The 26,255-nt window shown below is 45.0% G+C and overlaps 1 protein-coding gene across 4 annotated transcripts in view; it reads left to right on the top strand.

Annotated features, from left to right (window-relative positions):
• The window catches only part of PDZD2 (PDZ domain containing 2), a 237,416-nt gene that overhangs the window by 73,895 nt on the left and 137,266 nt on the right, over window positions 1-26,255 (top strand). The window contains exon 1 of one of the 4 annotated variants that reach the window (XM_080973361.1): window positions 20,636-21,028. The exons of the other annotated variants lie outside the window; for them this stretch is intronic. The gene's annotated coding sequence lies outside the window, so the exon portion shown is untranslated. Of the gene's footprint in view, window positions 1-20,635; window positions 21,029-26,255 lie in introns of those variants that run through there. 4 annotated transcript variants of the gene reach the window in all.

Genomic DNA, 26,255 nt, shown 5'->3' with positions numbered 1-26,255 from the left:
ATAATAATAATAATAATAATAATAATATTTATACCCCGCCCATCTGAGTTTCCCCAGCCACTCTGTGCGGCTTCCAATCAAGTGTTAAAAAGAACACAGCATTAAATATTAAAAACTTCCCTAAACAGGGCTGCCTTCAGATGTCTTTTAAAGAGAAGATAGCTGCTTATTTCCTTCACATCTGAAGGGAGGGTGTTCCACAGGGCAGGCGCTACTACCGAGAAGGCCCTCTGTCTGGTTCCCTGTAACCTCACTTCTCGCTATGAGGGAACGGCCAGAAGGCCCTCGGTGCTGGATCTCAGTGTCCGGGCTGAACAATGGGGGTGGAGACCCTCCTTCAGGTATACTGGACCGAGGCCATTTAGGGCTTTAAAGGTCAGCACCAACACTTTGAATTGTGCTCGGAAACGTACTGGGAGCCAATGTACCGGTGTTATGTGGTCTCAGCGGCCACTCCCAGTCCCCAGTCTAGCTGCCGCATTCTGGATTAATTGCAGTTTCCGGGTCACCTTCAAAGGCATGCCGCACCTTTGTGAACCACTGTTTTACGCACATGTGTAACTTGAGACAAGAGGCCACACTGTTGTACTTTCTTCAGATGCTTAAAAAAAACCTGGAATGAGGATGCAGTGATGCTCAATACTGGAGACACGCAACAGTAGCTAGCCAGGGCATCACACCCATACCTTGCTTGTTAGAGGCATTTGACTTGGACACTTGCAAAAACAATGCAGGACTCTTCTGATATTCTTAATTCAACAGAGAATTTATGGTTAGCCATGGAATTTCAGTGCGCAAGCCAAAGAGGTAGACTAAAGCAAATAAATAAACCTGTCATATACTCCGTGCGCCATAATTCTTTATGAAATATTTGCACCAAAAACACACGGAAAAGGTGGATTTATATATTTCGGTTTGCCAGGATTTCTAACTGAGCGCCCTTGTTTTCTTCTTTCAAAAACAGGAAAAGCAGCTAATTCCATTTCTAAAGCTTATTCCAAGAAATGTCATGTGTTGGATGTGTGGCACATTTTTGCTGGGAGACCATGATTCCTTTTGAAGCTTTCTGAGTGGCGAAGAATTAAAACTAGGGTCCCCAGTGAATGGAATGTCTGAAATACTCTGCAAATAGAAGTGTGCAATAGAAAAGGGAAAGGATCCACCCCAAAGTCACACTGTTGCTGTCCCTGCCCCATAGCCAGTATAGCCCCATAATTTCTCCTTGTTAACTGGAAATGTCAACATGAGTTCAGTAAGCTATTCCACACTACACACCAGTTTGAAGCCCATAGATAGTATAGTATAGGGTCAGTGTCATTCAGGGATGCAACAAAAAATGCAGGGTAGACCGAGTGCTTTTCAAACTCAGAACACCCACTGCAATGCAGGAATCTCAACTAATAAAAGAGTTTCCACCATGAGAAGGTAAGTCATGGCAATGGCAGTGTTAAGTTGTGGGTGAACATATCAGACGACACAGCGATTCTTCAAACAGCTCTTGTTTATTCACAGGCCAGAACAGAACTGAACTGAAGGGTTCAGCCAGCCTGCTTATATAGAGCTCCACTGCAATGCCACAGTAGCAACTTTCTGTAACTAGCCAATCACTGAACGTCACTTTCAATCCCCTATTTGCATATGTGGGCCTGAGTGAAAACTATCTACAGTATCCCCCTGCTGGCCCAGGGTGAGAACTTCAGTACATAACAGGCAGGTTGCTTGTTACTGTCAATCCAGCCCCACTCCTCTGCAATGTGCAATCACTGGGAAACATTAGGCGTTTTGTAGGGTGGAGCATCAGTTTGCAATGACTGGTGGTGAGGTCCAAGAGTCCTGGGCAACATTCGTACACAAACACAGCATGATCTACAATCTAATTCACAGGTTTTTTCCAGGAGAGAGAGGTAATTCTTGAGACAAGTTGGTGTGGGCAAAGTTCCCAAATGGCTGGAATCTTAAAAACCTCTGACCAAACAAACAAAGGTCTGAACTACAGTTGAAATAAATGTTACATAAATTTTGTAATCTGTCATGTTTTTGCAAATCAGAGAAGTGGAGTGAGGGCTTTTCTTCCTGAACTGGTTTCTGCATTTCTTAGCCTATTGGATTCTTTCAGATGATCGGTGTCAAAATAAGTGACATTTTTGCCCCTTTTGAGGCAGAGAAATAGGTTTGTGGCTACACAAACATTACCAAAACTTCGCACACTATGCAAATAATGCTTCCTTGCACCCTAACTGAGAATTTTAGGTCCACTCACTTCCGAATATAAATCTTTCCACGTACTTGGGAACCCCTCTTCATTTAACTTCTTAGTTTTCCAGATGCTAGGAAGTTACAGGAAGATAACTAGCATGCCTTATTTAAATGCATTGAACTGGCTCGGCAAATTTGTGTATGCTAGAGACTTGCAATGTGGTGATTGAAGCCGTATGTGGTGAATACTCCTAAGCATTGCCAGCTGGGTAACATAGGAAACTGCCTTATACTGAGTTGGACTGTTGGTCCATCTAGGACAGTGTTGCGTACACTGACTTGCAGCAGCTGTTGATGCTAAATTTATATTAAGTGAATAGCAGAAAGCATGGTAGGGACGTGGGTGGCGCTGTGGGTTAAACCACAGTGCCTAGGGCTTGCTGATCAGAAGGTCAGTGTTTCAAATCCGCGCAACGGGGTGAGCGCCCATTGCTCGGTCCTTGCTCCTGCCAACCTAGCAGTTCAAAAGCACGTCAAAGTGCAAGTAGATAAATAGGTACCGCTTCAGCAGGAAGGTAAACGGTGTTTCCGTGCGCTGCCCTGGTTCACCAGAAGCGGCTTAGTCATGCTGGCCACATGACCCAGAAGCTGTATGCCGGCTCCCTCGGCCAGTAAAGCGAGATGAGCTCCGCAACCCCAGTGTCATCTGCGACTGGACCTAATGGTCAGGGGACCCTTTACCCTTTTAGAAAGCATGGTTCCAGGGAATGTTTACTATTATGGCAGCAAAGGCATTTGATGGTTGAATTACGCATAAAAAAGGCTAGATGTGCTCTTTCTAATGTTGTGCCTCCAGGAAGAATCTTCAAAAGCTGATTTCTGCGTCCTACACTAGAGCTTCACTCATAACTTAAAACGTGAATATCAAGCCTGAATTTATATATGATCTGAAGAGAAACCAGGGTATCTGATCAGAGTTTCTGATGTGTGGTGTGGGGAGCAGATCTTGGCTTTTTGCATGCAGATTTCAGGATGAATGAACTGTCGTATTCCCCTACACACATAGGCACACACACTTCGTCTCAGCAGTATTTGCGGCAGTCTGATTTTAATACGCTGGCAGTCTCTGTGACCATATCTCCCTCTAGTGGCGTCCCTTAAAGATTCATTGTGCAGATTCTATGGCTAAAAAGGCATAAGGCACAGACTTCAACGCTGCAATTTGGTCTGGTCTGGTAACTTCATATTTTGTCTGCAGGAAAATGAGATAGGGTTGGGTATCCATTGCTGCAGATGCGCTGAGAATATGGCAAATGATGTTTTATGTTCAGTCCCTTTTTTGCCATCTTTTTTGCTTGTTTTGAAATGTTTGCTTAATAGGGAGAAGTTGCAAGACTTTGACATTTTGTCATTGTTTGGCTACAGACAACAGTTTCAGGTACTGTAGTCCTGGAGCTAGGATCTAGGGTGATCACGTTAAGACTGAAGACTAATGAGGAGGCAGGAACAATGATAATTTTATATCTCCAGGGCTGCATACACACTAGACCTATAAAGCACAACAACAACAACAACAACAACAACAACACCCCCAACAAAATATGGGAGCTGTAGTTTACCCCTACAGTTCCCAGCTCCTTAGCAAACTATAGTTCACATGATTCTTTGGGTGGGGGAGTCTTGCATTGAATGTCTGGTGCGTAACTCAGTCTAGAAATGGTTTTTTTATTATTATACAGTGGTACCTCGGGTTAAGAACTTGATTTGTTTTGGAGGTCCATTCTTAACCTGAAACAGTTCTTAACCTGAAGCACCACTTTAGCTAATGGGGCCTCCCGCTGCCACCGTGCCACCGCACGATTTCTGTTCTCATCCTGAAGCAAAGTTCGTAACCGGAGGTACTATTTCTGGGTTAGCAGAATCTGTAACCTGAAGCATCTGTAACCCGAGGTACCACTGTACTTTGCTTTTAGGAATAATAGTTGTTTTTAGAACTTGCATTATTATTGCTTTCTGTATTTTGTCTCATTTTTATGTTCATGTACACCACTTTGCTTCATAGCCTGAAGCAATCAATGCACAAACTTGGAAAATTTATAATAAAGGAACACACAAAGAGGCAGGTCAGAACTGAAGAGAAACCAAAGGATACAGGGACATATGGCAGAACTCAGGAAGGCCTTATTTTTGGCCAAATAAGCCTTAAGAGGAACAGGAAGCCACCGTCTAGTCCTTCCTGTCCAGAAGGTCCTAATAGTCACCTTGGATGGGCAGAGTCATTCCAAGACCGGAGTGGTCATGCAACATGCCGTTCACAAATCGAATGTCTCCCAACTTGAGACTTGGTAGCTCCTGACGTGATTTTGCCACCATGATCTGAAACACTGTGCGCGCTTTGATGCCCATGTGGCCAGTAGCAGTGTTGTGGGCCTACGCTCCTCACCTGATATCCGCATGGCTGAGTTGCTGCTGCATCCTGGAACAGAGATGGGGAGAAGCAAGAAGTAAATACAGTCATACCTTGGAAGTCGAATGCCTTGTGAGTCCAATGTTTTGGTTCCCGAATGACGCAAACCCAGAAGTGAGTGTTCCGGTTTGTGAATGTTCTTTGGAACCCGAACGTCTGATGTGGCTTCTGTGGCTTTTGATTGGCTGCAGGAGCTTCCTGCAGCCAATCGGAAGCCGTGCCTTGGTTTCCAAACGTTTTGGAAGTCGAGCAGACTTCCAGAACGGGTTCTGTTCAACTTCTGAGGTACGACTGTACACCAGTAGGCATGCGAGCTACAAATATATTTCCTTTCCCTTTAGCTGAAGGGAACTGTTCCATGCACACATCCTCCTGAACTGAAATGAGTTTGGATGAGATTGTGGGTGAGTGTACCGTATTTTTTGCTGTATGTGTGCGTCTTATGGAGCAAATGCAGGTTGCGCAGCTATCCCAGAAGCCAGAACAGCAAGAGGGATTGCTGCTTTCACTGCTCAGTGATCCCTCTTGCTGTTCTGGCTTCTGAGATTCAGAACATTTTTTTCTTGTTTTCATCCTCCAAAAACTAGATGCGTCTTGTGGTCTGGTGCGTCTTATAGAGCGAAAAATACTGTACTTGTTTTTTTGTTTTGCATCCCTGGGAAATGAGTCTGAGAAGGATGACTCCAGATTAAGTTTACAACAGCATTTCTGGGTGGTGCAAATGATAGCCTGTGTACGTGTGACTTTTCATGTATGCACGACATTACCCCTAATGAAGAGCCATCCTTTAGTTTCTTGCTTGATTTGTTTCCCCTCAAACCAGCTTCCATCTGATTCGAAAAGGTAAGCCACAGCCACTTCACCGTTAAGCTGAGGTGTGTCCATTTGAGACAGTTTCTTGCACATGTGCAGATGACCGCTTCATGAATAGGTGTTTGGGCGTGGTCGCAGGGATGGAGAAACCAAGCAAATAAATGGACTTTGGGTGAAGACTTCCCTGCGCTCTTTCTGGCATGACCGTGTGTTTTAAGCTGCTAATGTGTATATAACTGCAGAATTGCTGCCCAGGTGTTTCTGGTGGAGGGCCAAAGGTTTATGATATGTTAAATGCATGGAAGCATTCCAGGTTTTGTTCTTGCTTTAAAAAGAGCAGCCTGTGGGGGCAGGAGGATAGCAGAATTGAGTCTGTTATATGAGAGGAGGGGCAGGGTTCACCCTTTTCCTCCGTGTGGTGATTTGTGGTTCGAGTTAAAATCTTCCCCTGAGAGTTGCTATTTCCCCAGGAGAGAAGTTGTCACTGATGCCAATAGAGGTTTCAGAGGTGAAAGGTTCCAATCCTGAATAGGCTTTCTTGCTGCTGCATTGTAGAGTTCTTCTGTACTTTTAAAAGTAGTGAAAACATATGTGGGAGAAATTCAACATAGCACTGTGACAGTCAGTCCATCAGTGCAAGTACAGTGGTACCTCGGTTTTCGAACATCTCCGTTGACAAACATTTTGGTTTTTGAATGCCGTAAACCCAGAAGTAAATGCTTTGATTTTCGAACACGCCTCAGAAGTCGAACATGCCGCGTGGCTTCTTCTGAGTGCAAGATCCTGAGGCCTAGCTGTCGGCTGTTGAGTTTTCGGTTTTCAAACGTTTCAGAACCTGAATGGTCTACCGGAACAGATTACGTTTGAAAACTGAGGTACCACTGTATTTCAGCCAGATAAAACAATCTCTCCTCCTGCTATACACTGTTCTTTGGGTTACCCTCAGAGCTGATTTCAGGGGGTACACAGGGGAGTGCTTTTGGGCTAACAGAAGACCTTGTGTGGTCTTCCATTACTTGAATCCCACACTTTGTATTTAACTCATTTACCAGTTTATCCCAGATTCCCACCCAGCTTGGTTCATATTCTTTTTAATGTTTCAGTTCAGTTGTGTCCTTTTGAATAAAGAAGTGAGCGGAGGCAAGAGAGAGTGGGTAAATGCCCTATCAACAAGGAACAAATTTGCACCCTGGACCTTATTTACCATTGCCCTGATCCAACAGGAAGAAATGTGCATGTGAACAGTGTGTGTGTAATTCCCCAGGCAGAGATCCCCAGTCCAGGAACTACATCAGCCATCAATCGCACAGTCCATCTGTTTGGAAGTGTGATGGAATCCAGCCCTTTGATCCTCTGTCCAACTTCCAGAATAGATGGCTGGTGGTGCTTTTGAGATAACCTGCTTTGGGCTCTGGACAGGCCCTGGCTCCAGAACTGGGACTTCCAGCTTTTGGGGACGATGACACACACCTGCAGACCCCTTTGCACACGTCTCCTCTTGCTCAAGTGGAGTGTTGAGTGTTAAGGAAATAAGCATGAGGTATCGGAAAGCAGGAAGCTCTGAATCATAAATTCTTCATTCAGATAGAACTGGCTAATGCAGTTACAGGTCCGTGGAATTCAATCACTTGCTACTTATGCTGTGGAGAAAGAGACAATAAAACTGATTTATATTGATGCCAAAGCACGCAGGTATTTAGAGGGCGAGATCTTCAGAATCAACGAGGGTTTTTTCTAATGCAAAATGCACCCTGTGTGTTAAATAAAGATGTGTAGAAAACTGGATCCTGCTGCTGTTTTAAATTGGCATCGTTCACTGCACAATTCCTAAGAGGCATGGCTGTGGGCAGCTCAGAGATGTGAAGCGAGTGGTGCAGCAAAAAAGAAACTGCTAGCACATTTGCTAAGCAGGGTCCGGTATGGTTTCGAATTGGATGGGGGACTGCGCATTGAGATTCCTGCATTTCAGGGGGTTGGACTAGATGACCCTGGGACCCCTTCCAATTCTGGGATTCTATTATTCATGTCCAATTCTCCCCCTGGTGTGGATAGCCACTGTTTGCTCACAAAGCAGACCAGGACAATGATGGTTGAGAATTGGGAGGGATAATGAGGGTCATCTAGTTCACCCCCCCTGCAATGCAGGAATCTCAACCAAAGCATCCATGACAGATGGCCAGCCAACCTCTGCTTAAAAACCTCCAAGGGAGTTCACAACCTCCTGAGGCAGTCCGTTCCACTGTCGAACAGCTCTTACTTTCAAACAGTTCGTCCTGATGTTTAGTTGGAATCACCCTCCTTGTAACTTGAATCCATCAGTTCAGGCCCTAGCCACCACCAGGCAAAAACAAGCTTGCTCCATCTTTCCTGTGACAACCCTTTAGATATTTCAGAATGGCTATATTATCTCTTCTCAGTCTCCTCTTATCAAGGCTAAACATACCCAGCTCTCTCAAGTGTTCCTCATAAGGCTTGGTTTCCAGGCCCTTGATCATCTTGGTTGCCCTCCTCTGCACACGTTCCAGCTTGCCAACAGCCCAGAACTGGACACAGTATTCCAGAGAGTCTGTGGCTCTCTGGACTCCAACCCGCATTATCCCCAGCCGCTATGGCCAAGGGTTCAGAATGATGGGAATTGTAGTCCTGCAACATCTGGAAGAACATGGGTTTTCTCCATCCCTGTCTTGGGAGGCCCAGTCTAGCTTGCTTAACTGACAGCATTCAGGGCGCCTTGCTCTGTCGACCCAAGCCTGACGGGCTAGTTGATAACTCAGGACTTTGATGGCGCAGCATGCAAGGTGCTTCATTTAATGAAGAAAACTGTGTATACAATCTCTTGGTGAACTTTTGACCTCTTTGCCCTTTTTGCAGTAGATCCTTATACAGTGGTACCTCGGGTTAAGTACTTAATTCGCCCCAGAGGTCCGTACTTCGGCTGGGGAGGGCGGGATATAAATAAAATTTATTATTTATTATTATTACTTAACCTGAAACTGTTCTAACCTGAAGCACCACTTTAGCTAATGGGGCCTCCTGTTGCTGCTGCGCCGCCAGAGCACGATTTCTGTTCTCATCCTGAAGCAAAGTTCTTAACCTGAAGCACTATTTCTGGGTTAGCGGAGTCTGTAACCTGAAGCGTATGTAACCCGAGGTACCACTGTACTGCATTATAAGGGTTTTCAAAGCTCCCATCACTTTTGAAAGTGGTTTGCCATGTGGAATTATGATCAGCAGAGGCTGCTATTCAAGAAACTCAAATCCAAAGCAGCCTCGGATGTGTAGAACTAGCTGTGTGGTTTTTTGTGGGGGTTTGTTTTTTTCATGCTGGCTCCCTAAAGCAAATTAAATTTCATTTTTAAAAGCCTGCCATATTTAGTGGCTCTAGATAGGAGAGACATATAAATAAAAGTAGGTTTGCAAATTATCTACTCACTGGAGTAGCTGGGAATGTACTTTTCCACAGTGCTAAGAAGTTCCCCTTTGGCCCTGATCTGTGTCTCATTTTATGCTTCTTGCGCATACATTGTGAAATGAACCCCCTTGCACATTTGTTGCTCCAGCCAATGTACATATCACATTTGGCTTCAAGATACTGTACTTTATGTCTGCTGTCATTTCAGGCTTCCAAGCCAAGTGATGCTGGAGCCGCCAGTTTTCTGTTTTGAAAGAGAGGCTTCCAAACAAAAGATGCTCACGATATTTATAAAACTTCTGCCCACGCCGGTTTATTCTGCAGAGCCCAAGTGGCTGAGAAGCCCAGAGCTTAAACTCTCTGCCGCACTTTCTTCTCATGAAAAAATAAGCACGGCGACAAAGGAAAATGTATTAGCGCGGATGAAATGTTATCCTATTTGGTTATATTTTTATATTTTGTTTAAGCATCTATTCTGGAGTGTCGTTCTGCGCAAGTTTCAAAGAGGCCCTTTTGTAAAGCTGTGGAACTAAGAATGAAAAAGGGTCTGGACAGCAAGATAAACGAACACAATGAGAAGGCTTTGGGCTGGAATATGTGCAACAGCAGCACCATGTGAAAACTTTTATGGGTGAATTGGCTCAGTTGTAACCCAACATAAAGCCCTAAATGGCCTCGGTCCAGTATACCTGAAGGAGCATCTCCACCTCCATCATTCTGCTCGGACACTGAGGTCCAGCGCTGAAGGCCTTCTGGCAGTTCCCTCGCTGCGAGAAGCCAAGTTACATGGAACCAGGCAGAGGGCCTTCTCGGTAGTGGCACCCGCCCTGTGGAATGCCCTCCCACCAGATGTCAAAGAGAAAAATAACTACCAAACTTCTAGAAGACATCTGAAGGCAGCCCTCTTTAGGGAAGCTTTTAATGTTTAATAGGTTATTGTATTTTAGTGTTTTGTTGGAAGCCGCCCAGAGGGGCTGGGGAAACCCAGCCAGATGGGCGGGGTATAAATAATAAATTATTATTATTATTATTATTATTATTATTATTATTATTATTACACAGAGAACTTCCTATCAACTTTCGGGGGCCCCCCAGCCACCTCAGATATTTTATTGGGGGGGGGTCGAAGGGACCTCGGCCCCTAGGAGTTGACTCCTATGTATGAATAAGTCCACAGTGCTTCCTGTCATGTGGAGAAGGTATTTGGCTATTCCACCTGCAGCAAAAATCAGAAAAGCAATGACTGGTCAGTGCTATCATCTGGTAGTGCCTAACACACTGACTCCATGAAAATAAACCCCAACTGTGTATCTTTTTTATTACTTTAGCAGAATTACGTGAGCCTGGTCTACAGCCTTGGACCCAAGAACCTAGTTTTGTGTCACTGCCTGTGAAAAAGGGAAAGGGCAGGTTCCCGTTGAAGACGGCAGTGAAGTTGGAAAGGGTGAAGAAAGGTCTTTGGGGGGTGGGGGTGGGGAGTTAATGGAGACGCCATCTGTGCTCGCAGCATTAAATTCGACGTCTGAAAGAATGCCCAGACTCCTGACTGGAGAAAGTGATCAAGGGAAAATCCAGGAAGAAAATCCTCATCTATGATTTAAGCCTGGATTCTTGAAACATTAATAAGTGGCAGGCTTATGGCACGTTTTGGACATGTGTTTGCTGGTGCATGAAAATGCAGTGGAAATTGCCTGGATGAGATAGTAAAGCAATCGGCTTCGTATAGCTCTATGACTAAAAAAAGGTAAAAGTTAAAGGACCGCTGGACGGTTAAGTCCAGTCATAGGCGACTATGGGGTTGTGGTGCTCATCTCGCTTTCAGACCGAGGGAGCTGGCGTTTGTCCACAGACAGCTTTCTGGGTCATGTGACCAGCAGGACTAAACCACTTCTGACTCAATGGAACACCGTGGTGGAAACCAGAGCGCACGGAAATGCCGTTTACCTTCCTGCCACAACAGTACCTATTTATCTACTTGCACTGGCGTGCTTTCAAACTGATAGGTTGGCAGGAGCTGGGACAGAGCAAGGGGAACTCACCCTGTCATGGGGATTTGAACCGCGACCTTCTGATCAGGAAGTCCAAGAGGCTCAGTGGTTTTGACCATGGCACCACCTGCATCCCTACATCTATAGGTATATGAAGTAGGTTGCTTTTCTATCCCATCTGTACTCCCAACATTGACATTGCTGCAGCTCACCTGGGTAGGTCAGCTAGGGTGGGCCAAGGTGGCAGCAAGGTTGGTGGAACCAATTTGGTTCTCTTGCCAGTGTGACTGCTGCACAGCTCTGATTCTGCCCATGCCCTGCCCAGTCCAGGTGGTTGTAGGGATGTTGATGTTGGGGAGGACGTGCTCTCTCTCTCACTACACCAGCCACTACTGATCTGTAGGGCATACCTGTGTTTATAGTGAGGGTATCCCTGCAGCATCCCTGATGTGACTTACCTGTGATTAGTGATGGGGAAATTTCCCTCTGCTTGAATTCAGAAACGAGTGGCTTTATATTCAAAGATGAAGGAGACCCATTTGCAACTGCCTGGTGCACGTTCAGTAACTAAGAAGCTGGAGACATCAAGGTACCGTCATCAGAACAACACAGAAATGCTAGACGTTTTCTGCCATGTACGCGGCACTTTGCATTTGTAATGTAAGCAAAACATTTTCTCACATGTCGTTTTACCACCAATGACCAGAAGCCTACTTGGGCTACCATTAGGGAAAGTAAGCTCATGTGCTTGCCAGATTTGCTCAAATTAAAGCAAATTTTAGTGTTTTGAAATCTAAGGCAGAGAGTAGTATGTTTGTGTGCTCTGAGGAGGTTCATAAATTGCTGCTTTTATTTTTGTGAAGAGAAAGGAAACACAACCTTTTGATAACACTGTCCCCTCTGGTTATACGTGCTTCTTGTGTTACTCTGAACATTAAACAGAACCAGAGTTAAAAATAGTTTTTGTGCTGAAATCTCTCAGGATTATACATGTCCTTAGGTTATTTTCTGTAACGATAACCTTTGTACCAGACAAGGGAAGAAAACATTCAACGTACTGCCTTTGGCCGAACAAAACAGTTGCACACATAATATCGGGGACAAATTGAGCATTGAAGAAACACTTTCTTCACTTTGGAAGCAAATGAGTATTTTATGTAGCAAGAAAGAAGAAGAAAGCAAGAGCTGCTTATTTTGAGGTAATGTTTATTGGGGTTGTGTGTGTAAACCTGTTTGGCTGAGTAATGGTTGGTGTCCATTCTATATGGCTTGGATTCCATCCCATATGGTGTCCATTCCACTTTATACAACATGGGAGACAGAACCATAGAATTGTGGAGTTGGAAGGTACCCCGAGGTTCATCTAGTCCAACCCCCTGCAATGCAGGAAGCATGGCCAGCATGGCCAATGGTTAGGGGTGATGGCGGAGATGTAGCCCAACAACATCTGGAGATCAACAGTTTTTCCATCCCTGGGCTAAAGGTTCCCTAATGCGTGTGCACATCTTCTGCATTCAAAATGTGTCTTTCATGGTCAGACACTAACAAATGCACCGCAGGCATATACATGCTGATACAGTGCGTGGGAATCGGCCCTCAATATTAACACAGGGCAATTACGTATAAACAGAAGTCTGGGTTTTACTGAGTTGTTTTCAAGTGATGCAAACATCTGTGCAGAGAAACTTCAGATGTGCCCATTGAATGACTCCTGTTTACCGCCTCTGAATGAAAATGTCACGAGAATTCCATTACTGATCATGCCAAGGATCCAAGTAGACTGGCGGTTTTTTTCTCCTATGGTCAGCGAGAGGCCCCTGGAATCTCATCAGGAGACATGAATAGCCATCCCCTGTTGCTTGTCTCCAGCACCTGGTATTCAGAGGGCTGCTGTCCCCGTTAGCTAGTAAACTAATATTTCCTCCACAAATTTGTCCTTAAAAAAAAAAAGTCATTTAAATAGCGGCCATCGCCACTTCTAAGGGTAATGAATCCCGTTAGATAATAAATAAGGACTTTCTTTTTCTGTACATCTGCACTGACTATAAATAAGTTTCATTGGGTGACCCTGAAGTCTTCTCTTAGAATGCTCAGTGCCCTGCCCAAAGCAGGCCTGTACCATATATGTTCATCCATGTTATTTATAATACGTGGCCATTTTATTTTTATTTAAAGGGTTTATAACCCACTTATAAAAGGACCTTTGGGAGTCATCCAGCTCAAGGCTGGATCGGCATTGCAGGGTGCAGCTACATCATCATCCCTGACAAATGGTTGTCCAGATATTTATCTCCAGCAAAGGAGAGTCCACTGCCTCTTGAGGCAGGAGGTACCACTGTCAGAAAGCTCTTACCATTAGGAGCTTTTGCTGAAATCTGTTTCCCAGTAGTCTCTGCCTATTGTCTCTATTCCCACCCTCTGGGCCAACAGAGAGCAAGTTTGGTCCATCTTCTGCGTGAGGGCCTTTCAGATATTTGAAGACAGCTATCATGCCTCACCTTAATTTTCTTTTCCCAGGCTAAACAGGTCCTCACAGGACTTAGGCCACTTCCTCACCTTGCATTTAAAGCTCTTTTAAACCATTTCAACATTCATGGAGAAACCTGGGAACTGTAGTTTGTTAAGGGTGTTGAGAGTTGTTAGGAAACCACTATTCCCTTCTCAGAGCTATGGTTCTCAGAACGGGAACCATGGAAATAGACCAGCTGAGTACATGAACTTTATTCCCAACACATTTCAAATATAACTTCTCCTCAAGGTATTCAAACTTTGTAAATAAGCATATTGGGAATCAAGTCAACTCGGGTCTTCTTGGACACTTGTTACATTTGTCTGGTCCCTCTTTTTCTGTGCTGAGCATTGTGCTCGTTCGTGTCCATTTCCTGGGTGCCATTTGAAACTCTGCTTGATTCTTCCGGCAATATTTTTTCACAGTAGATGCCTGAACTGTCTGAGTTTATGATACTTGACAGACGCAGCAGATTAGCATAGCCAGGAGTGGGAAGGCGGAATGTTTTTATGAAGCTGCAAGAAAAGTCTTTTACCAGAGTGACCTTTCGTGCTCTAACATCTCTTTCTTCCCCATCCTGCTACAACCCATTTTGTTCAGTGTAAAAACAACCACACACACACTCCTTCCAATTGGTCCCTCCCTGATCCATCCTCCTCCTCTTCAGCTCCTGTAGCATCACCGCCAGAAGCCCAGGTGGGCAAGTTCAAAGGAACAGCACAAAAGAAGAAGAAGAAGAAGAAGAAGAAGAAGAAGAAGAAGAAGAAGAAGAAGAAGAGTTTGGATTTGATATCCCGCCTTTCACTCCCCTTCAGGAGTCTCAAAGCGGCTAACATTCTCCTTTCCCTTCCTCCCCCACAACAAACACTCTGTGAGGTGAGTGGGGCTGAGAGACTTCAGAGAAGTGTGACTAGCCCAAGGTCACCCAGCAGCTGCTTGTGGAAGAGCGGAGACGCGAACCTGGTTCCCCAGATTACGAGACTACCGCTCTTAACCACTACACCACCCTGGCGTGGAAACAATCCACGCAGATGCCGGCGGGATGGAGGTTTTATCAAGAGTGTTACCATACAATCTTATCATATTCTTTCTCAGAAGCCTCACCAAATTCAGTGACACTTATTCCTAATTACTCCCTAGGATTGCAAGTTTAAGTCATCTTACAGGCTCCTGTGTGCTGTACCTGAACAATCCCGAGCTGTAAAACTGATGGGGTTCTTTATTTATTTAGATGGTTTAAATACCACCCTTCCCACAGGCCACAGGGGGTGGTTTACAAATAAAAACATGTAAATAAGAATATGTAAAATCCATTAAGAGATACAGTCCATTGTAAACTCACAACAATAGATCGTTGAATGACAATAACAGCAGCAGCAGCAGCTGGGTCTCTTCTCCTCCAGATGCCCTCTGAAAAGGATGTATCTTGGCCAACCACCTGGAGCTATAGAGATGAGGCCAGGTGGACCTCAGCAGGGAGAGATTTCCACATGCAAGGAGCCACCACTGCAAAAGCCCTTTCCCAAGCCTGCCTATCATGTACCTCAGCCTGCTTAGGACCACTGCAGATAAAACCCCCAAATCTAAAGCCCAACTTCCTAAATCAAATAGGCGTAAAGTAGATTTGAACCTGCTTTATGTGGAGTCTGATGGTTAGCTCAGCATGTCTCTGAATACCAGTTACCAGGGGTCACAGGTGAGTTGGGTGCTGTCACGCTTTTGGGCTTCTCATAGGCATCTTTTTGGCCACTGTGAGAGCAGGATGATGGACCAGATGTGCCCTTGGCCTGATCCATCTAAAAGGCTCTCCTTATGTCCTTATGCCAGTCAGTGTAAAACCAGGGTTTCCCAAACTTGGGTTGTGGCTTCATCTGTTTTTGGACTACAGTTCCCATCATCCCTGACCACTGGTCCTGCTAGCTGGGCGTGATGGGAGTTGTAGTCCAACAGCAGCTGGAGACTGAAATTTGGGAAACCCTGGTGGTAGACAATACTGATTTAGATGCATTCATGGTATAGGGTATCCACATGAGTTCCAGTATTATAACTACAGCAGCTGCTGACCTCTCTGTGTGATTTCAGGCAGGGGTCTTTTCCAGCCCTGGTGCTTGAGACTGCTTTTAAGGCAAGATCCGTCTGATTGAACTTGCTGCAAGATGGAGCTGTAGTTTCTTCCCATCGGAGCACATGGGTCACATACTTTTGTGTAGTGAGGTCCAGATAAACGGAAGTGTTACTGTGTGTCTGTTTCTCTTCAGCCTTTTATTGGCATTAGATCTTTCAAAGAATGCACACACAACAATGCATTATTTACGTTGCACTGTGGGAATGTTTTGTACATCACGTCCCCCCCCCCCTCCATCCCCTCCATGACACATTCCAGTTCTGAAGCTTATTTATATTTTCCTTGAATTAACGTTTTCTGTTTCGTATGGCTATCGAGGGATTGCTCTAAATGGGAAATGAAATGCGGCGCTCTGTCAGGCCTGATGCAAGCGAGCAGGTTTCTTGTGCTCCATTTCCATGTTTAAATAATGATGGGCTGAGAGCATACCATATCTCCATGTGTCAAGAGAGTTGCGTGATCAGCTGAAGAGCCGATATGAATCCCACCCCCATTAATTCTCCTGAAAATTGTTCGCTACAAATCTGGATATCGAAAATTTGAAATTTAACACCAATCTTTTCAATCCCATGATATTTGAAGTCTGTGTTGGTTATCACATAGTAATTAATTAGTTCTATTTGGCCGTATTTAATAGCTGACACACAATACAATTTGGTATCTGATAGCTAGCAAGCTATGATATTTTTTAGTAATTTTTAACTATCACTGGAATTCTTGAAGCATCTGATAATTGACAGCTTCGTCCAGGGGTATCCAATATGGCAGCCTCTAGATGTTGTTGGAGTACAATTCCCATCATCCATGATCATTGCCCATGTTGGTTGGGGTCCATGGGATTTGTATTCCAACATCATCTAGAATTCTAGAGAACTGTATTCCAACATCATCTAGAAGGCACTATGTTGACTCCTCTTGGCTTAGGCTTCCCCAACCTGTTGCCTTCCAAATGTTTTGAACCAGGACTGTAATCATCTCTAACCATTGGCCATGCTACTTGGGAGTTATAGGAGTTGGAGTGCAAGACATGTGGTGCACACCAGTTTGGGGAAGGCTGCTACTGCATGTGCACACCTGAATGATAAAAGAGACTGTTGGTAAGGTTAAAGTCATCAAATTTGAAATCCTGTCAAATTTCAAAATATTTTGTTTCGGTTCAAGTTATCTCAGTAATCAAAACCATGTGGAAACAGTGGTTATGGAAAATGGACTTCATGTACTAGGATAAACATTGCAAAATGTTGCCGTGAATGGGTCTCTAGTTTATTTTATGTGGCAGGAAATAGAAAGGGCTGGCCTTAACAGATTTGGAACAAGGTGACCCAACTGTCTCCAGAATGGCTCTGACCCGTGGTTTGTGGTAGCCAATACGTAGCCAACCCGTGGATTGTGCTCGTGCGATGTGAAAGTTCTATTCTTGCTCACTCATGACATCCAGACAGTGACATTCAGCATCTAATGCTCATATAATATTGGTGCAAAATTCAAATATTGGCCAGTTTTGCTATATAGTTGCACACAAAGTTGATTGATTCCATTGAGCAGGCAGAGGGCCTTCTTGGTAGTGGCACCCGCCCTGTGGAATGCCCTCCCACCAGATGTCAATGAAAGAAACAACTATCTGACTTTTAGAAGATATCTGAAGGCAGCCCTGATTAGGGAAATTTTTTATGTCTGATGTTTTCTTGTGTTTTTAATATCCTGTTGGAAGCCACCCAGCCAGCCAGATGGGCGGGGTGTAAGTAAATAATAATAATAATAATGATGATGATGATGATGATAATAATAATAATAATAATTGGATTCATAAACACAGAGTGGGTGGAGGGACCAGCAACCCTGGTTATTTTGGGGTGGTGGTGGCATCGGCTAGTAAATAAAGTATGTTTTTTTGTGCAGCGATCGATTGCATTACCATATTTATGTGAAGCCCAAGTGTGCCATCGCAGTAGTTGCTTGAAGTTGGCAGCCAGACAGTCGATGGTCTTTATTACGGACACAGTCTTCCCACCCATGGCTGCAAGCAAGGGTTTGGAGGTGGGTGGGACTGGAATCTCTGGCATTTGAAGAATGAATGATGGGATGCTGGGATCACCCTGGACTTGTGCATACATGCTCATTAGTCTCTAATGGTTTTCCAAATGCTGCGCCACACCTTTATTATCTCCTCTAGCTGCGCTAATTGAATAGATACGGTACCTGTTTTCTCGCTATATGTGGCAGTTGCTGGTGTGCACTCTGTAAAGGAGCATATTTACCAAAATATGTCTCTTTGGCTGCTGGAGCACCAGCTGTTCTGCTCAGATACAAACTCAGTCAACCTGGCTACCGTACACTGTGAGTTTTGAATGATGGACCATGGTTAATGGTAGATTGGCACAACGCTGAGCATTTGTGGTATTTAACTGTAAAAGCAAGCAGGGTGCACAGCAAGCGGTAGAGAGAAGTTTGATTTGAAGAAGGATTCTCCAGCTGCATCAGGGCTCCCTTGGAAACACCTTTCTGAGGCCACTTACTCATTTCCAGGCTATGAAGAGCTGCTGTTTCGCTTCATGTTGTAAAATAAGTGCCTCTGCTTTCATTGGAAGGTTGTTGGATGGTTTGTCTTCCCAGTTTTAGCAGACAGACAGTCAAGTCGTGTATCCATACCTGTGGCCAGAAGAAAAATAACCACCGGGAGGAGCACAGAGAGAAGATACACTGCAGCAGCACAACCAGATGCCTTCATCTGCCCCAGCTGCGACAAAACATGTCTCTCCTGTATCAGTCTCTGCAGCCACAGCAGTTGCTGCAACCTTCCAACAGCTTGACTTCACCCCCAAATGCACACTCTTCCATTGTCTCCTGAGACAGATGGATGCTGGCACCTGACATAATGGCAGAAAGGGAAAACTCTTTCTCTATGAAGGGGTTTTAAGTTTCATGTACAATAGCATGGAACATAGGCTGATATACTTGGGAAAACCATTGGTTCACTGACAGAATCATCAGATCCTATTGTGCATAATAGGATGATAACAGTGAAAGCTTTCATAACAGTGAGAGCTGGATCATAAAGAAGGCTGATTGCCGAAGAATTGATGCTTTTGAATTATGGTGCTGGAGGAGACTCTTGAGAGTCCCATGGACTGCAAGAAGATCAAACCTATCCATTCTTAAGGAAATCAGCCCTGAGTGCTCACTGGAAGGACAGATCCTGAAGCTGAGGCTCCAATACTTTGACCACCTCATGAGAAGACTCCCTGGAAAAGTCCCTGATGTTGGGAAAGATGGAGGGCACAAGGAGAAGGGGACGACAGAGGACGAGATGGTTGGATAGTGTTCTCGAAGCTACCAGCATGAGTTTGACCAAACTGCGGGAGGCAGTGGAAGACAGGAGTGCCTGGCGTGCTCTGGTCCATGGGGTCACGAAGAGTCGGACACGACTAAATGACTAAACAACAACAACAACATTGTTCATAATTTTAAGGCGGACTTGAGTTGGCGGCTGGGAGCGAGACATCAACAAGGGAGTAGAATAGCTACCACCACGTCAAGCCAAGCAGGGCTGAACAGGAATGTGGTGGGGGAGGAAGTGGGGCTCTTCCTTTGTCAGGGATGTTGTGAGTCTCTCCCTTGAATTTTCAGGTAACTTAAAAAATGAGCCATGCCAGGTATTTGAGGGAGGCTTGCCAAATAGCAAGGGAGGGGGAGGGAGGGCTAATGCTTGCATTCTTTGTTTAATAATGGAGTTTGTATTAAGAAATTTATATCCCACCCTTTGCCAAAAGGGAAGAGCATGCTTTACAACATAAACCACGGTAAGAAACTTAAAACACAGAAAAATTATTGGCAGATTGGGGCAATGTGACTTTAACAAAACAGCATGCCAGGAACACCTGTGATAAGAATTGCCTAGGGGGTCAGTCTTGAACGACCACAAGAGGTCAGAAACATGACTTTGTGTCTCAGTACTCAACAGCCACCCACCTGCGGAATTCATGTTCACCTAGAGAAAACGTGAGAGCTTTAATGCAGAAATTCTTTACAGTTGCTGGTGGTTTTAGACAAGCGTTCTTTGGCTGCAGTCCTCAAACCACTTCCTTTGGGGGTCATCCTTCTGTGAAAGCCAGTGGGGCTACTTTTGAGCAAATGGTGTGATGGTTTGCAGCCTTCGTTTGCTCTTCATGTAAGAGTGGGGAAACCTTTTTCCCCCCCCCTCCTGTCCGAGTTTATCCATCGCAAACTTTTGATGTTCAGGTTTTTTTGCCCCCAGTGACCAGATGGCTGTCCCTCAAAAAAATGCAGGATAATTTCCCTCTCCCTGTTTGATAGCACTACCACCGACTGCTCTTTTTTTGGGCGGGGGGGGCAACTTAGTGTTCCCATTAATTCAAGACAGGAAGCCCTCTGGAGAAGTGATATAAACAGCTTAGCTGCTTGGGTCATGCTTCCTAATCGCTTTGCAGCTGGACGCTTGAACGTGTGGGGAAAGGGGGGGCTGCGCTTCTCCCCGGGGAAGGACCTCGCTGATTGAAGTTAGCCTGAACGGAGGGGGAGGAACCCTGTGCGAAAGAAGGTGGAAAGGAAATGCTTGAGCTGTACAGTCAGATCAGACTCTCTGAGCCAGCGGGGTTGAGGGAGGGACGTATTTTACTACAATTGAATTCCAGGGTCTCTTTCAACCCGTTTCCTGACTTCTCGCCCCGTAGGTTAATTCCAAGACTCTCCATGGCAGGGGGAAGGGAGCAGAGAGTTGATCATGCCTGAAATAACCGGTTAGTGGCAGGGTAAGATTGGATTTTGTTTTTATTTTCGCAGCGGAGAAGATCTCTGGGCTTCGCTGTGCAGCTGAAACCCCTTCTCTCTTTCTGTTTCGCTTTGGATGCTGTCACCCCCGTTCGTCCCACCAACTGGCAACCTGAGGAAAAAATGTTAGATTCACCTGCCTGGCTAACCTGAAGGCTCTCATTGTTTGGCTGGCTACCCCTTGTGTTTCTGTGGGTTTTGAGTTTTGGTGAGGTTTTCTGTGCATATTTTTTGGGGAGGTCCGATTTGGGCAGCTTTGACAGCTGAGCACATTGCAACTGACAGAGCAGCATCAGGAATACACGGAAGACTATTCGTGCTCCCTTAGCCAGAGGCAGCGAAGAGGAGGGCAGTAAGCTCTCCCAGCCTTCTGGAAACTCATGTAACGGAACTGCTCCAGAAGGGTTTGCTGCTGCTTTCTGTTTTCTTAGGGTAAACAAGCCCTGTCTTTTTTTTTGAGGGGGAGTGCTTCTTGGGCAGAGGCAGACACAGCAGTAGCAGCCGCAGCAGCTGGATTGCCCTCCCTCTTCGGGTGTTCAAGTGGCCTCTCGTCTTGGGTGCCAGCAAGCGATTAAACTAATTAACAGACTCATGGGATTGCTAAACCACCCGCTCGTGGATTAACCCAGAGAGAGAGAGGCCAGCTGGAATTCCAGGGAAGACGAGGCTATCACGGAAGAGGAGGAGGAGGAGGAGGAAAACCCATGAAGGGGATTTAGAAGGAAAAGAGGTATGTGCAACATACCGTAAGAATTGCAAATAAACAGGCGTGTGTTTGGGTCTGCTCCAGAAAAGGGCTTGGTTGGATGTATCCAGAGGCTGAAAAGTTATGTAGCAAAAAAGCCAGTTCAAACGCCAGCTGTGCTTTCCTCTGTTTTCTTTTTAAAGGTGCTGATGAAACATAATTTTTGCTTTATGGCTTGATATATCTTGTGAAAGCTCCCATTTGCAGCTGGTTATTTTTAAATCGGGCTCTTCAGAAGGTTGCTCGGGTTAACTTTCCTTGCCACATAATGCCGCAGGTATAACAAACCTGCTGCTGCTGCTGCTTATCCTTTGTGGTTTTCCCTCCTGTTGCGACTTCTGTTTGCAATCAGAATTAATCTGTCTTGATTAAATCTGGAAGGTATATTAGAACTCCGACTGCATTCAGCAGCGGCAAGGTGAAAAGTAAGCAGAGACAGTGCAACAAGCCGATAACAGCCCCGGCTTAACAGCGTATGGGTGGGGGAGAGTGTGGGGAGGAAACCCAGCTAATCTAGGACTAACACCAATTTATCGGTGCTTTGATTTCCAGTGTGGTTTTGCTTTTGGAGCTTTCAGCTCCAATGCAAAACTGGATGGGGTTCTGGGCAAAACATTGTTTACGATTTCGCCTGAGATTAGGTTCTGGCCCGAGGCAAACAGGGTTCTGTCCAAAACCACTAAACACTTCATCGGGAGGAAAATGTTTCAGAATCGAAATCAGCAAAATGTTAAGGCATCCTGTGTGCCAGCATGAAAAGTTTTTTTTTTTTTTTTTAATCTAGTCCCAAAATAATTCTCTATAGCAAGGAGAAATAGGAAAGTTTTTTTTAATATAGGAAAAGGATACTTTGTGCTGAATTGTAAGCAGATTGCTATAATCAAATGTGTATTGCAAGTTGCACTCTGTGTGTGAGATGTCATAAGTTCTTGTAGGGAGGTCTTTTTTAACCAGACTTTTGATTTGTGTGGAGTTTGCAGGTTATACATTTTAAGGGATCACCTTGTATTTACGGAGAATAGATGCGGTTAAAATAAACTCTTTTTTTTAATGCACATGCAAAGTATCTGCTTAGTACTGCATTTTGGCAGGGTCTTAGGACTGTGAGAGGGGGCGGGTGGGCGGGAAAGATTGCAAATGATACTAATAACTAAAATATGGCTTTGAAATAAAAGGCAGCTGGGACTGTTAAATATTAGATTGCTCAACCGCGTCTTTCCCATGGCAGCAGCTTTTGGCAAATGACTTTCCACACTCAGAGCCTTTATTTTTGGAATGGTCTTGGCAAAGACAAATGCCCAAATTATATTGGTGTGCGTGCCGTTCTTGTGAATGAATGAATAAGTAAACACATTGCAAGAAGACCAATTAGCATCTATCTCTGTTGTGCACCGGTCAATAGTATCTCATCAAATATGTATTAATAAAGGATTCCCTTTTTGAAAGGACATTAAAAGACAGAGAATGATGGCCTGAGACCTAGTAGGTGGTATTATTCTACTCTCTCTGTTGGCACTTTCTATCCAATCCCCTGCCCCATTCCTCTTTATCTTTCAAGTGCACACCCTTGTTGCACATGGCAGAACTCAATCTTTGACTCCCTGCTCAGCAAAGAGCAGATCTACATGTCTTTTGGGGTCTTTAGGGTCTCCTCGCAAAATTCACATGAATACTTAAAGTGCCTTAAAGGTAAAGGGACCCCTGACCATTAGTTGTGGACAACTCTGGGGTTGCGGCACTCATCTTGCTTTATTGGCCGAGCGAGCTGGCGTACAGCTTCCGGGTCATGTGGCCAGCATGACTAAGCTGCTTCTGGTGAACCAGAGCAGTGCACAGAAGCGCCGTTTACCTTCCCGCCGGAGGGATACCTATTTATCTACTTGCACTTTGACGTGCTTTCGAACTGCTAGGTTGGCAGGAGCAGGGACCGAGCAACGGGAGCTCACCCCGTCGTGGGGATTCGAACCACCGACCTTCTGATCGGTAAGCCCTAGGCTCTCTGATTTAACCCATGGCACCACCCGCCTTACGCAGAGTTAAATAACTTCCCCATTTATTCCCAGTAATATTTTATTGTTTATTTCCCACCTTCCTTCCACCATGGAACTCAAGGTAGCAGACATTGGGTTCCCCAGGTGATTTCGCCCATATTTCCTGCTTGGCTTCGGCCAGGTGGCTTGAATTGCATTCCTTTAGCAGCTCTCCAAGGTGTGGCCAGCAGAGGTCTACCTGGGACGGCAGGGACTGAGCCTGGGACCTTGTGCATGAGAAACACGTGCTCTGCCACTGAGCTAGCCCCCTTCTTGTGTGCTTAATTAATGCCATCCATGTGTGGGGTTGATGACCCCATATTCATCAGCATTCAGTTGCATTTGTAACATGTCTCTTCGGCTGAACATGATGTGGGGCAGGAATGGGGAACCTGTGTCCCACCAGATGTCGTTAGGCCTGCGACTCCCATCAGCCGGGGATGATGGGAGCTGAAGTCCAGCAACATATGGAGAGTCACATATGCCTCACCCACAATGTGGGGAATTGTAGAAGTGTTCTTAGCCTATTGTCAAAGAGCAAGGTGGCAGTAAATCACACCATTCAAAGTTGGAGTTAACTCTTGATTAGCAAAAACAAGCAATAAATCTCAACATCATAGCTTGAAATAAGACTTAGTTGTGTGTCCTTCTCTCTGTGTTTGTGTTTTTCTTAAAGTGCTGAGGTCTGGTATATTGAGCAGGTGCTGTGAGCCAGGGAATAATTTTCAGTAATCCTGTTTCTGCCATGCGCTCCCTGTATGGCTTTAATTGTGGTTTCAATTAGTTTTGAAATGCTCCATTATGCCCAGCAAGACAAACTGTGTTAAAACGCCACTGTGCTTTCCCACAGTTTGGCTGTGTGCTTGCCATCTTATTTTGCAGGTTCGAAATATAAATTCACCACGTTTTTGCACCTTGTGAACAAAAACTGCAAGATAACTTTTAACATTTCTTGGTCTGGTCTGATTTCCAGGACTGGTTTACATGCAGCAGAGAGAGCCTTTTGCTCTTGGGGGTGGGGCAAATCTCAGCAGTGGAGAATCTGCTTTGCGTGAAGAAGGTTCAATCGCTGGCATTTCTACGTAGGGCTGGATGAGACCCCTGCCTGATACTCTGAAGAGCCACTGCCAGTCAGTGTAGAGACAATTCTGTGCTAGAAGGACTTGGCGTAAGGCATCTTCCTATGCTTCTATGCCAGCATTGAACACTGCTTTCCCCGCTGAGCTATAGCCTTACCCATTCATCAATGTACACCAGTTCATTTAATTGGTTACACAACACTTAGATCACAGGCAGCTGACTTCAAGCATTGTTTTACAAGTTCTCCGAGTGGTGTGTTTGATCTGTGATATCTCACTCTCACATGCAGACATTGTGATAGATCAGTATATTGTGATGGTGACATATCATGAAACTGAAAACCAGATATCGCCCACCCCTACTGTTCACCTCTACATAGTTCCATCCTTATTTTACACATCACAATATATTGGTATACCACAATGTTTAGCTGGTGACATATTGCCGTTTTGGAAACCAGATATCACCCAGCCCTAGTTGTAGGTCTTATTCCACTCTGGCAGAAGCACTCAAGAAGGGTGCAAAGCAGGGTTGGTGACAGGTGTGGACTGGGAGGGTGTGTGGCCTGGGGAGAGTCTGAAACCCAGACAGAGTGGCCCAGAGGACCATAATTGAGCACACTAAGATTCTCCATTCCTGGCCTAAAGGACTTGGATGTCCTAGTATCCTTTGCTGGGAGAGACAACTTCTTAAGACAACCAGGCACAGGGCCTTCTCAGTAGTGGCACCCACCCTGCGGAATGCTCTCCCATCAGATGTCAAGGAGACGAGTAACTATATAACCTTGAGAAGACATCTGAAGACAGACCTGTACAGGGAAGCTGTTTAAGGTTTAAGGTTTTATTATGTTTTTATATATGTATGTTGAAAGCTGCACAGAGTGGCTGGGGCAACCCAGTCAGATGGGCGTGGCCGGGATACAAAATAACAACAACAACAATAATAATGATATCTGGAAATATTAGGTGGGGAAGAAAAAAGTTCCCCATCCCCAAAATAGGCAGTACTGAGCTAGATGGACCAATAGTTTGACTTGGTCTAAGGTCGCTTCCCATGTTCCCATGACTCAGGCTTGCAGATAGCCACTCGCCTATGGCAAGTAGTGACTTTTAAAGACAAGGTTGAAGGGGAAGCGTTTGTAGATTGAAAGTTCTGCTTCTTTTCCTTCTGACCATTGATGTGCCCCAAAATCAGCTCAATGGACCCCAAGTAGCACAAATTAATGCAACAGAGATCTGATGACAAGAGCTGTTGGTTTTCTGCACCTTTTAACTCCCGTCTCGCAGTGACAAACCGAAGAACGCAGTGCAGGCAGTGAACCCCGCCTTGCGTGTCTGTTGGTAGCAAATTGAGTTAAATTGGCTGGTCCGGGGACATCGTTGCTCTCCTTCCTCCCTTGGAGCTGTGTTGAGCTTGGCAGTAAGTGGAGTGGAAGTTAAGCACTAATCATCCATCTTTAATGATGGGCAATTTGTGCTAGATGAAATTTGTGCTTTGCTTAGGCTCTGTCTGGCTGATAAGGGAGGGGGGCAAATTAAAGACCCTCTATCACCCAGTGCCAGGGTGACAGTTATTGCGCAGAAATGTGGAAGGAGTTCTGCCTTCTCAGTATATGAATGAAACAGAGAACCTCAGGAATTACTGGCAGGCCAACTCTCAATGAGTTGCTTTTCTTACACATGCCATGGATCCGGCAGGAGAAAGCCGCACACTCTCCCAAGATCCTTCTGTGCTCTTTTAGACATTCTTCTGTGCTCTTTTAGTACAAATATTTATTTAGAAAGTTACAACTTCCTGGTTTCAGTGCCATCGGCCAGTGACCCTGAGATAAGTGTGATTAAGTGAGCTGAAACGATTTTCGCCATTGGTTCAGAGGTGGGCTAAATTCCTTTGGAATCTTGCCCTTTAAACCGCGGCATCGTTAGAGCTGCTTCAGAGTTCCTTCTGATATGGTCACCAGGAATCAAACATCTCAGAAATGATACCATGGAAAAGGACACTCAAATTGATAAAATACAGTCAAATTAATTGTCAGGGCATGGGGTTGGAGCCCTTTCCATATCAGGAAAGGGATTTTTAGTTTATAAAAAAGATGTCTGGAT

The sequence above is a fragment of the Podarcis pityusensis genome (assembly GCF_964106645.2).
Source record: "Podarcis pityusensis genome assembly, chromosome: 11".
In the NCBI taxonomy this organism is placed as follows: Eukaryota; Metazoa; Chordata; class Lepidosauria; order Squamata; family Lacertidae; genus Podarcis; species Podarcis pityusensis.
The sequence above is the reverse complement of the archived record's forward strand: the minus strand, read 5'-3'. Positions and strand labels throughout refer to the sequence as shown.